This window comes from Rhinopithecus roxellana, chromosome 12, assembly GCF_007565055.1.
Source record: "Rhinopithecus roxellana isolate Shanxi Qingling chromosome 12, ASM756505v1, whole genome shotgun sequence".
Classification (NCBI taxonomy): domain Eukaryota; kingdom Metazoa; phylum Chordata; class Mammalia; order Primates; family Cercopithecidae; genus Rhinopithecus; species Rhinopithecus roxellana.
In genome coordinates, this window is record NC_044560.1 from 117,236,850 (window position 1) to 117,248,835 (window position 11,986).

Here is an 11,986-nt window from a genome sequence, read left to right on the forward strand (position 1 = left end):
GAATCAACATTCATACTGGTCTCATTAATTCTGATTCTGTTGGTGAGATTAAATTAATCATGTCTGCCAAGGCTCCTGTTTCCATTCCGGCTGGTGAATCAATTGCTCAATTGCTTTTACTACCTAATATCATTTTAAACAAAGGAGATAAGACACGTGGCCCTAGGATTGGCTCTGGTGGTGAAAAGGCCACTTATTGGATTAATATAATTTCTAAACAGCAGCCCACCTGCACCATTCACATTCAAGGAAAAAAGTTCGAGGGCCTGGTAGATACTGGGGCTGATGTTTCTGTTATTTTCTCTAGTTTATGGTCTTCCTCCTGGCTTAAACATCCCACTAACATGGGACTAGTATGTGTTGGAAAAGCCGAGGAAGTTTATGAGAGCATATTTATCTTGCCTTGCACTGACCCTGGTGGTCAAAAGGGTAAAACTCAGCCTTATATCATGCCAGTCCTCATTAATCTTTGGGGTAGAGATTTACTGGCACAATGGGGGGCTGAAATTAATATTCCACATAATTCTTATAGCGCTCCCAGTCAGCATATGATGGAAACTATGAGGTTTGTTCCTGGACTCGGTCTGGGTCCAAAACATGAAAGGATTACTAAACCCCTCCCAGTTACTGTAAAATAAAACAGGGTGGGTTTAGGTTATCCTGCTGCCTCACCTCCTGATCCTATCCCTTTACACTCGAAATCTGACACACCCGTTTGATTCAGCAGTGGCTGCTCAAACTGGAGGCTTTAACTCACTTGGTTTCTGAACAGTTACAACTTGGAAATGTGGAACCTTCTCTTTCCCCCTGGAATTCCCCTGTTTCTAGTAAAAAAGAAATCAGGCAAGTGGCAGATGGTAACCAATGTAAGGGCCATTAACGCTGTTATTAAATCTATGGGGGCCATCCAACCAGGCAGGCCTGCCCCTGCTTTAATACCTAAAAATTGGACTCTCATAGTTCTCGATCTTAAAGATTTTTTTCATATAAATTTTGCTTTTACTGTACCATCTATCAATAGTCTGGAGGCTGCAGCTCGTTATCAATGGAGAGTACTTACTCAGAGAATGCTGAATAGCCCTACAGTCTGCCAGCTTTATGTTGGGCAAGTGCTTTCACCAGTTTGAGCCCGATTTCCCCAGGCCTATATTCTTCATTATATTGATGATATTTTAATTGCTGTCCCCACTGATAAAGAAGTAATTGACTGTTATCAAAGTTTGAGCCTCCATGTTACAGAGGCTGGATTACACATTGCTCAGGATAAAATTCAACAGACCACTCCTGTTCAATATTTAGGAATGGTGGTCGATAATGTATTCAACCTCAAAAAGTTCAGATTAGGAGAGATTCTTTGAAAACTTTAATGACTTCCAAAAACTTTTGTGTAACATTAATTATTCAAGACCTACTTCAGGTATCCAACCTATGCGCTGTCTAACTTGTTTTCTATGCTGCGGGGAGATTCCAGTCTCTGTAGTCCCAGGACTTTGACCCCTGAGGCTTCACTAGAACTGGAATTCATAGAGGAAAGAATCCAGACCGCCCAGTTATCTAGAGTACAGCCATCTCAGCCTTTTCAGCTTCTGGTTTTCACTTCATTACACTCTCCTACTGGACTGATAGTTCAACATAATGATTTAGGGGAGTGGTGTTTTCTTCCTCATTCTGTGTCAAAAATTTTGTCTGTTTATCTAGACCAAATGGCCACTCAAATTGGAGAAGCTCAGTGTAGAATACTTAAAATTTCCAGATTTGATCTGAATTTAACTGTAGCTCCTTTAAATTGGCTCAAAGTTCAAGCCGCCTTTCAATATTCCATACTGTAGCAAATTCACTTGGCTGATTTTATTGGTGTTATTGATAATCATTATCCAAAGAACAAATTGTTTGATTTTATAAAAATGACATCTTAACCAAAGATCACCCCACTCCTGAGGCTGTTACAGTGTTCACTGACAGCTCCAGTAATGGCAATGCTGGTTATGTGGGTCCTGCAGACAAGCTTATTTCTACCCTTTATACCTCTGCTTAAAAGGCAGAGTTAATTGCTGTCATTATTGCCTTACAGGATTTCCCTAATCCTTTAAATATTGTCTCTGACTCTGCTTATGTTGTACATGCCACTAAAAATATAGAAACTACTACTATCAAACGTATTGATAATTCTGAATTGGCTTCTTTATCTTCAAGGTTACAACAGGCGGTTCGCCAACGTAGACACCCTTTCTATATTATGCATATTAGATCTCATGCCACTTGACCAGGGCCCGTGTCTGCCGGTAACCATAAAGTCGAGTGTTTGGTCTCTTTTGCAACCCACGAAGCTCAGGAGTTCCGTAATCTCACTCACGTCCATGCTGCTGGATTAAAAGATAAATTTGCTCTTACCTGGAAACAGGCTAAGCTTATTGTTCACAGCTGTCCTCAGTGCCAAGTTTTTGTACTTCCAAATCAGGAACCTGGCGTTAATCCCAGAGGCCTAAGTCCTAATGATTTATGGCAAATGGATGTGACCCATGTTATCTCCTTCGGCAGACTGACATACGTTCATGTCTCTGTGGATACCTTCTCAGGTTTTATCTGGGCTACCTGCCAAACAGGGGAAGGCATGGCTCATGTTAAAAAAAAAAAAAATCTGTATTCTTGCTTTGCAATTATGGGGCTTCCATATCAAATAAATACAGATAAAGCCCCTGGATATGTTAGTAAGGCTTTTGATTTATTTAAGCAACAGCAGGGAATTTCCCATATTACTGGAATCCCTTACAGCCCTCAGGGACAGGCTGTGGTGGGACGGGCCAATCGTACTTTAAAAACCCGATTATCCAAACAGCCTGAACAAAAAAAGCATAATTTAACTACCCCCCATTCCCAAACACATTTGGTATTGTTTACTTTAAATTTTTTTAATGTTTCTAAAGATAATAATCTAACTGCAGCCGAACACCATTATAAAGGCAAAAAATTCTCCCTAAATGAAGGCAAGCAAGTGTTATGGGAAAACTCCCAAACCAATACCTGAGAACCTGGCACAATTATAACGTGGGGGAACGGATATGCTTGTTTCACCGGGAGATCATCAGTCCCCTCTCTGGATGCCCACCCGGAGACTCAAGCTTCATGTGAGTACTGATGACAAAAACCACAGGGAAAAAACATCCACATCACAAAACTCCCTCAGACGTGGTGGGATCCGTGCCAACTCCTTAGAAGCTGGCACACCAAGTCACAACAGGTCTAATTCAATCCCCCCGATGACAATGGAGACCCATGTAACTAATCCCACTTCTCCTGATTACCTTTCTTTTTCTCCTTACAAACCTAAAAATCTCGCCATTTCCATTAGCCTGAAAATAACATGCCTCTGTTCTTCTCTTCCTCCTTCAGCACTCAATCTCACCTACAATAGGTTTTATTTAATGATTCTCCTCCTTATACTTTCTGTCTCACCAGTTTCCTCTCACACCGATTTACCTGCTGCACAAAATTATTCTTATTGGGATTATGTGCCTTTTCCTCCACTTATTCGATCTCTCACGTCGACCTGCTGATCTGCCTGGGAACAAAGAGACAGCCCGCTGCCTTGCAGGCTGCTGGCCAGATCCCACAATACATAAACACACAAAAAAACAGCTACGCTAATTAAAAGAGGAACCAGAAGAAAAAAAATTACAAAAAGAGAACAAAAGCACTTTTAATATTCCTTTTATCACATTCAATGTAGTAACAGAGACTCAGTCACTTCTTACCCAACTTCACTTTCCCACTCCCCACCCCATCCATGAAAAGGGAAGAGGGTGATCCACAACTAATGAATTAAGTCACTGTCCTCTGGCTGAAGAGGGGTTGCAAAGGGAAGCTCATCTCTAACACCATAATTATAAAAGGCACCACACTTAGACACAGGAGTCTTGTAACCCTCATTCTCATCTGCATAATTTAAACTAATTTTACATTAATTACGTTATAAAGAGAGGAAGCAACACATCATCACTTCATCATCACATCCAATCAACTCACCACTCATCTGCACCCAGGGTTCCCCTTCATCTTCATCACTGCTTCCCTCCCTCATTCTGTACATAGCTCTCATTCTCACCTTCTCTGAAACTAGAATAGACTGGCGTGGTGGCACATGCCTGTCATCTGACTACATATTGGGGCCCGTGCCGGGGGTGGTGGAGAATGAACAGACACAAGAGACAAAGACAAACAGAGAACATGGCGGCCGCGCCTAGAGCCTCCGCCTCACTTTATTTATACTCCATAAATCCCACGTCGGCAAAAATAACACAATGCAAAACAAACTTTCTGCACCCAGATGTAACCTTCTGCTTAGTTCCTTGTCTCTAAGCTCTTTCTTATTTGTCTGCCTTCTTGGCACCTACTAGAGTTCATTAAAAGTTCAACTAGAGATACTGTCCTTGACTACTGGAGTTCATTGAAAGTGCAACCAGCTAGAGATACTGTCCTTGAGCCTTATCTAGTCTTAGCATATTATTTTCAATGGCCCCTGCAACTACGTGAGAGGCTAATGTGGGGATCAGTTGAGGCCACAAATTTGAGGCTGCTGTAAACTAAAATTGTGCCATTGCACTCCAGACTGGGCCCCAGAATGACACCTGTCTCTTAAAAAAACAGTTTGGAGTCAGAGACATATTGACTCACTAGCATAACTTCAAACGTATTACAAAATCAGATACAAAATATCTCCCCTAGTTTGTTTCCTTTTCTAGAATTTACCAGATACCAGTGCACATTAATGAATGACTTTCATATATAGATTTTTCTGATCAGGTTTACAAAGAGCTAAACATTCATCCAGGTGTGGTCTCTAAACAATCCCTGCTGCCCAACATCACTGACAGCATGGGGTCCACACCCCATCTCCATCCATGTCTGGTGTGAGCCCTTCCCAGGCCCATGCCCAGGGGAGTCTCTTCCCAAGCTCATTCACTAGGTTATAGGAGAGGGAATTTAAGTCAAGATGACAAGGACTGAGAAAAGTCTTGGGTGAGTGCCAGCAAATGTGTGAGGTAGGATGCTTCAGACTCAGAGAAGACTGGCTACTACAATACCTGGCATTTCAGAAAGGAAAGAGACAGCGGAATCCACTGAGGAATATCACTCACCTGAGGAAGAGCCATCCCTGGATCCTTTTCTTTGCTCTTCTTGGTGGCTTCCTCACATGAGTCTTTGGAAATCAATCCTTTTGTAAAAAAATACGAGATTTAAGTTTTAGAAATCACTCAATCCTTTCCTGTGACAAAACTCACACAGGGGAGACCTAACCCGGGAGAAAGATGGTCCTCTGCTGCCCACTGCACCAGAGATCATGCAGAGATAAGAAAGTGGCACAGGAGGACATACAAGGGTAATTTTGACCCATTTCCAGATCTTGCTCCCTCTTGGAAAAGTCCACTCACACGCTGAAGCAGGGCACAGATCTTCAGGGCACAGATCTGGCCCTAACCAAACTCCATGCAGACCACAGCCCCCTCACCTCCCTGTGGATCACAGGCTGATCTCAGCTCTCAACATGGAGGAAACTGCCTTGACATTCAATGCTGGAGACAGATGAGAATCACCTGTGTCATTGTAGGTATTGTTGAGGGTGGATGCCATACTGTGAAAATAGCAATCTCTGATAAAACAGCATAAAAGATGTATTTGCAAAACGTCTGAGAACCCTAATGTGAAGCCAAGTTTGAGCTCCACTCAGAGGGCACCAGCCCAGCACAGCCCCACCTTCTGGCTCTGCTCTGTGCTTAGAGACTTGTTCCCACCAGGATCCAGTGAACAGCGAAGGAGCAAAAAGAATCACACAGAACAGGCAACATGGACCAGAGGTGGGGGTGAAGGTGGAGCTGTCATGACAAACGGGGGACTGTGGGAGACCACAAAGTTTTCCATAGTAAAAGTGATGTCAGAACAAAGACTTGGGAAAGAAACGCTGCTTGTCACTTACAGCTGAGTGCCCAGAGAGTCCTAGGCAGAGGAACAGCACAGGTGAAGGCCCTGAGGTGGGAGAAACCTCAGCCCCAGAAAAAGGAAAGAGGCCTGCATGGCTGGAGCAGAGAAAGCGAGGAGGACGCAGGCAGGAGATAAGGTCAGAGGGGTCCTGGGAGCATAGATCCATAGGGATGAGGTCTTGAAACATTTTTCCCCCACACCTCAAAAGAATTTTGGAAATGATGTATTTTCTCACTCCTTTTATGTATACATGCAAATTTCTCTTTACAGTATAAATTACAACACTTACAAATAATGTAATTTATCTCCCATACTTAAAATACATGCTGTCAAGTTTGGCTAAACTTCCAGAAGTACACTGTCACCCTCATCTGAAACACATAGGACTGTAAGGGAATTTGTCTGGGGGTTTAGGAAGTCACTTATGGACATGTGAAGGTGGAGATGCCTGTTTGATGTCCCTACAGAGAGCTCAGTAGACAACTGGACACAGGATTTTAGAGCTCAGGGGAGAGGCCTGCAGGGGACATGGGTAGGTGGGTTAAAGCTGTGAGATGAGATAAGGAAAAGCAGTGGTGTGGACAGTGTGGACAGAGACAAGAGTAAGTTCAAGATGATTTGAGTCTAATCCCCTGTTTTATCCACTCTGGTATTTGTGATTTTTACATTTTTGGAGGACAGGAATCTATTTAAAATTCAAATTATAGCTGAGCATGACCCTCTCCTACAGGAAAAACCACACACTATTTGGCAAAGTATTTCAGGGGTCAGTGTCACTCTGAGCTTTTCTGGTCTTATTCATCATCTGAACATTACGGGTTGAGTCACTGTTGTTCTGAGCAGAAAATACTTCAAGTGATCCTGAGAAGCTCTGAGTTGAGTTGGAAAGAGGTGCAGCTGATTCCCATGTGATGGCCTGGAAGCACCAATAGGCTGTGTTAGTCTTCCTTCTCTAGAAAATTCCAGGATGGGCTGGGCATGGTGGCTCACCCCTGTAATCCCAGCACTTTGAAAGGCTGAAGTGGCTAGATCACTTGAGGCCAGGAGTTTGAAATCAACCTGGGAAGCATGGTGAAACCCTGTCTCTACCAAAAGCACAAAAAAATTAGCCATGTTTTGTGGTGTGCATCTGTGGGTCTCAGCTATTTGGGAGGCTGAGTGGGGTGGATCACTGCACCTGGGAGGTGGATGTTGCAATGAGGCAAGATAGTATCACTGCACTCAAGCATGGGTGACAGAGTGACACTCTTGTCTCGAAAAAAGGAGAAAAAAAAATTCCAGGACCATGTTATACACCTGAGCAAATGAAATGTCTCTTTCCATGTCTAAAGTTCTGATGGCAAGAATCTAAACATGTAATTATTTTCCTAGAAAAATGATGGTAATACGTTGAAACTAAACACAATTGTGAACACATAGCTACAGGGTTTAAAACAGTGAAAGAGAGGCAGCGGTACAAATCAGATCTGAGCAAACGTTTTCTTCATGAACACATGGGCTCTGCTGGAAAAAGTTCCAAGTCAATCCAGCCCATCCTTCAACATCTGCAAAGAATATTATGGACCAGAGGAACTTGAGGGGAACATTTACTTAGAAGCTCACAGCTCACTCTTTAATCAGATGACATAAAGAAAGAAAATGGAATAATAGGTTACCTGAACTAAACTTTGATGTTAGCATAAAGAAAAAGTTCCTTGATATCTTTATCAAGTACATATTAAAACAACCTAAAATCATTTATCAGGTACTAGAAAATGTTTCCAGTATATGATACAGACTAGAAAGCATGCAGTCCTCAATGCAAACGGAACACAATAAATTTCAGAGAAAAACTATTATAATAGGTTAAAAAAAAAAAAAAAAATATATATATATATATATATATATATATATATATATAAATAAATGTGGGGTCAAAGTAGAAAATTTTGAGCACATGTTATATTTGGAAAACAATGATGTGAGCTCTTAAGATTCTACCAAAGCTTATTTGAGAAGCAGTTTTTCAGGCCGGGCGCAGTGGCTCAAGCCTGTAATCCCAGCACTTTGGGAGGCCGAGACGGGTGGATCACGAGGTCAGGAGATCGAGACCATCCTGGGTAACACGGTGAAACCCCGTCTCTACTAAAAATACAAAAAAACTAGCCGGGCGAGGTGGCGGGCGCCTGTAGTCCCAGCTACTCGGGAGGCTGAGGCAGGAGAATGGCGGGAACCCGGGAGGCGGAGCTTGCAGTGAGCTGAGATCCGGCCACTGCACTCCAGCCTGGGCGACAGAGCGAGACTCCGTCTCAAAAAAAAAAAAAAAAAAAAAAAAAGAGAAGCAGTTTTTCATTTTAGATGGAATCTCACTCTGTTGCCCAGTTGGAGTGCGGTTGCATGCTCTTGGCTCACTGCAACCTCCCCCTCCCGAATTCAAGCCATTCTCCTGCCTCAGCTTCCAGAGTAGCGGGATTACACTCACTCACCAACAAACCAAGCTAATTTCTATATTTTAGTCGAGACGAGGATTCACCATGTTAGCCAGGCTGTTCTCAAATACCTGACCTCAGGTGACCCGCCCGCCATGGCCTCCCAAAGTGCTGGGATTACAGGCGTGAGCCACAGCACCTGGCCTATATTTCTTTTTTTTTTTTTTTTTTTTTTTTTTTTTGAGACGGAGTCTTGCTCTGCCGCCCAGGCTGGAGTGCAGTGGCCGGCTCTCAGCTCACTGCAAGCTCCGCCTCCCGGGTTCACGCCATTCTCCTGTCTCAGCCTCCCGAGTAGCTGGGACTACAGGCGCCCGCCTCGTCGCCCGGCTAGTTTTTTGTATTTTTTAGTAGAGACGGGGTTTCACCGTATTAGCCAGGATTGTCTCGATCTCCTGACCTCGTGATCCGCCCGTCTCGGCCTCCCAAAGTGCTGGGATTACAGGCTTGAGCCACCGCGCCCGGCCTTATTTCTTTTTTTTAATTAAGAAACAAGCCGGGCGTGGTGGCTCATGCCTGCAATCCCAACACTTTGGGAGGCCGATGCGGCTGGATCGCTTCGGCCCTGGAGTTCGAGACCATCTTGGGCAACATGGTGAAAACCCATTTCTACCAGGAACACAAAATTTTGCCTGGTGCAGTGGCATGCGACTGCGGTCCCAGCAACTTTGAAGGCTGAGGTGGAAGGATCCCTTGAACCCAGGAGGTTGAAGCTGCAGTGAGCTCTGATCCTGTCACTGCTCTCCTTCCTGGGCAACAGAATGAGACCCATCTTTAATAGAAGTGAAGAAAAAGGAAATACATGCGTCCTGGGTCTGGGGACAGGGGGAATCTAAGGCCAAATAACACGAACCTAGGAGGTCCTGACGATGTGTACCTGTGGTGTTGAGGCTGCAGTTTGGTTTCACACATTTTACAGACACACGAGACAGCAATCAGTACATATAACACATACATTGGTCCGTCTGGAAAGGTGTAATAACTGGAATTGGCGAGTTTCTGGGTCACAGGTAGACAACAAATGATCACATTCCTTGAGTCTTTGATCAGCAGCCTTTCACTAAATACACAATTTATATTTCAGAGGGGGAGGAGGAACAGTCACTTAGGCCTCAGCTGACTCAGTGACTGGCATTTTTACATAAACAATAGGACAGGGGAAGCAATCAGATAGACATTTGTCGCAGGTGTGCAGAGGGATGGGTTCTGTCCCATACCTGTGGATATAAGGTATCAGTTTATATTGCCAGAGTGAAATTCAACAGAACTATTTTAGGGTGGAGATCTTGAGGCTCCCAGTTTGTGAGGGGCATATGTAGCTTTAAAAAAAAATCTTTGTAACTATCTTGTTTAGGAATAAAACAGAAGGCAGGTTTGTCTGACGCAGTTCTCAGGCTGACTTTTCTCTTTGGCTTAGTAATTTTGAATTTCCTTTCACAAGCTTGTGACAGCCATAACGCTGTGACTTGCTGATACTGTTTTATATACTCTTATATGAAAGGTTTCACATATTTATTACTGAACCCAGCCAACCAAGGTGTTCATAACAGATCCAGGGAGAAAAAATACATTCTCAATAAAACATGTCCAACTTTCTAGGGGTGATATTTTCAGCTTGATATGGTAACGTGATAGTGATCTTCAGACAGCATAAATACGTGTGCCATCTCACATGCAATTCCTTATACACACAGCTTGGCTCTTCTAAAATGTCTCATTTTACAGTAGTACCTGATTTTACTACCAGTTTTCATCTGAATCCATTGGGGAATAAGAGGATTTTGCTTTTGTTTCTTAGCCATGAATCATGTAATCCTGAAAGTCTTGTGAGAAGACATGCCAAGAAGTGGAGTCAAGCACACACCATAATGGTGGAGAGAAGAAAGGGGCCAAACCTTTTTTTTTCTTAGTTTCACTGTTGTTGCTCAGTCTAGAGTCCAATGGCACCATCTCAGTTCACTGCAACCTCAGCCTCCCAGGTTCAAATGATTCTCCTGTCTCAGACCCCGAGTAGCTGGGATAACAGGTGACAGCCACCATGCCCAGCTAATTGTTGTATTTTCAGTAGAGACAGGGATTCACCATGTTATCCAGGCTGGTCTCAAACTCCTAACTACTGTTTCTGCTGCTAGCTGTCAGTCCTTTTCATTGCAACATGAACATTTATTTTTGTCTGTAAAACTAATGTGGATGGTCTGCCTGCTGCTCCATGCATCACTTTCTACATTGTCTTCTCCCGACTTAAAATGAGTTATCTATTTACAAACTAGTGATTTATTTTGAGCATCATCCCCATACTTTTCACAAAGCATCAATGATTTCATTGTCAGTCTACCTGAACCTCACTGTATTCATTTTTTGAGACACTATCTCTCTCAGTTACCCACACTGGAGTACAGTAGCATGATCATCACTCCCTGTAACTTCAACCTCCCAGACTCAAGCCATCCTCCCACTGCAGACTCCACAGAAGCTGAACCAGCAGGCATGTGCCAACATGCTCAGCTAATCTTTGTATTTTTGTAGAGAAGGGGGTTCATCATTATTCCCAGGCTGTTCTTGAATACCAGGGCTCACATGACCCAACTATCTCGGCCTCTGAAAGTGCTGGGATTACAGGCCTGAACAACTGCATCTGGTCTCATCATAAATTTGATGTTTCTTCTTGTTTCAATTTTGCAGAATTTATGTTGCTTTAAGTTTCTTTTCAAACTCATGTCTTACCCTTCTGAGTGCCTCAAACTAGACCCTGTTCAGACGTTATAACAGATTTGTATCAGTTTATATTGGTGCAAAAAATGTGACATTCATGCACAATTTTCTTATGTTTTTCCCACAATTTTCTTATGTTTTTTCCCCTGAACTTCATGGAGACCCCTTGTACTAGCAAACTGTATTCAAGAGGATATAAAAAGGATTGTAGATATTCAAGTGCCACTTATTTCTGAGATGCAAGGATGGTTCAACATATTTAAGGAAATCAATGTGATATACCACTTGAACAGAACGAAAGATGAAAACCACATCATCTCAATAGATGGAGAAAAAGCAATTCACAAAATCCAACATCCAGTCATCATGGAAATCCTAAACAAAATAGATACAGAAGGAAATTTACTTCAACAATACAAAGACCATCCATGAAATGACCGCAGTGGAAATAACCAATCAAGGGAAAAGGAATACTTTTCCTGTAGGATCTCAGATGATGCAAGAATGCTCTCACCCCTTCTATTCAGTAAATACTGGTTGTCCTAGCCAGAGCAATGAAATAGTAAAAGAAATCAAACAAATCCAAAACAGAAAGAAAGAAGCAAAGTTCTATTTGTTTGTAGAAGACATGATCTTCTGTGAAGAAAATCACAAAGTTTCAAGCAAAATACAACTGGAACTAATACATTCAGTGTATTTGCAGAATAAAATAACAGCACCAAAAATTAGGTGAATTTCCATACATTAACAATAAACAATTTAAAAAAAATCAAAACACTTCCATTTGCTAGAGAATTTAAAGTCAGAAATACTTAGGAATAAACATAAAATTT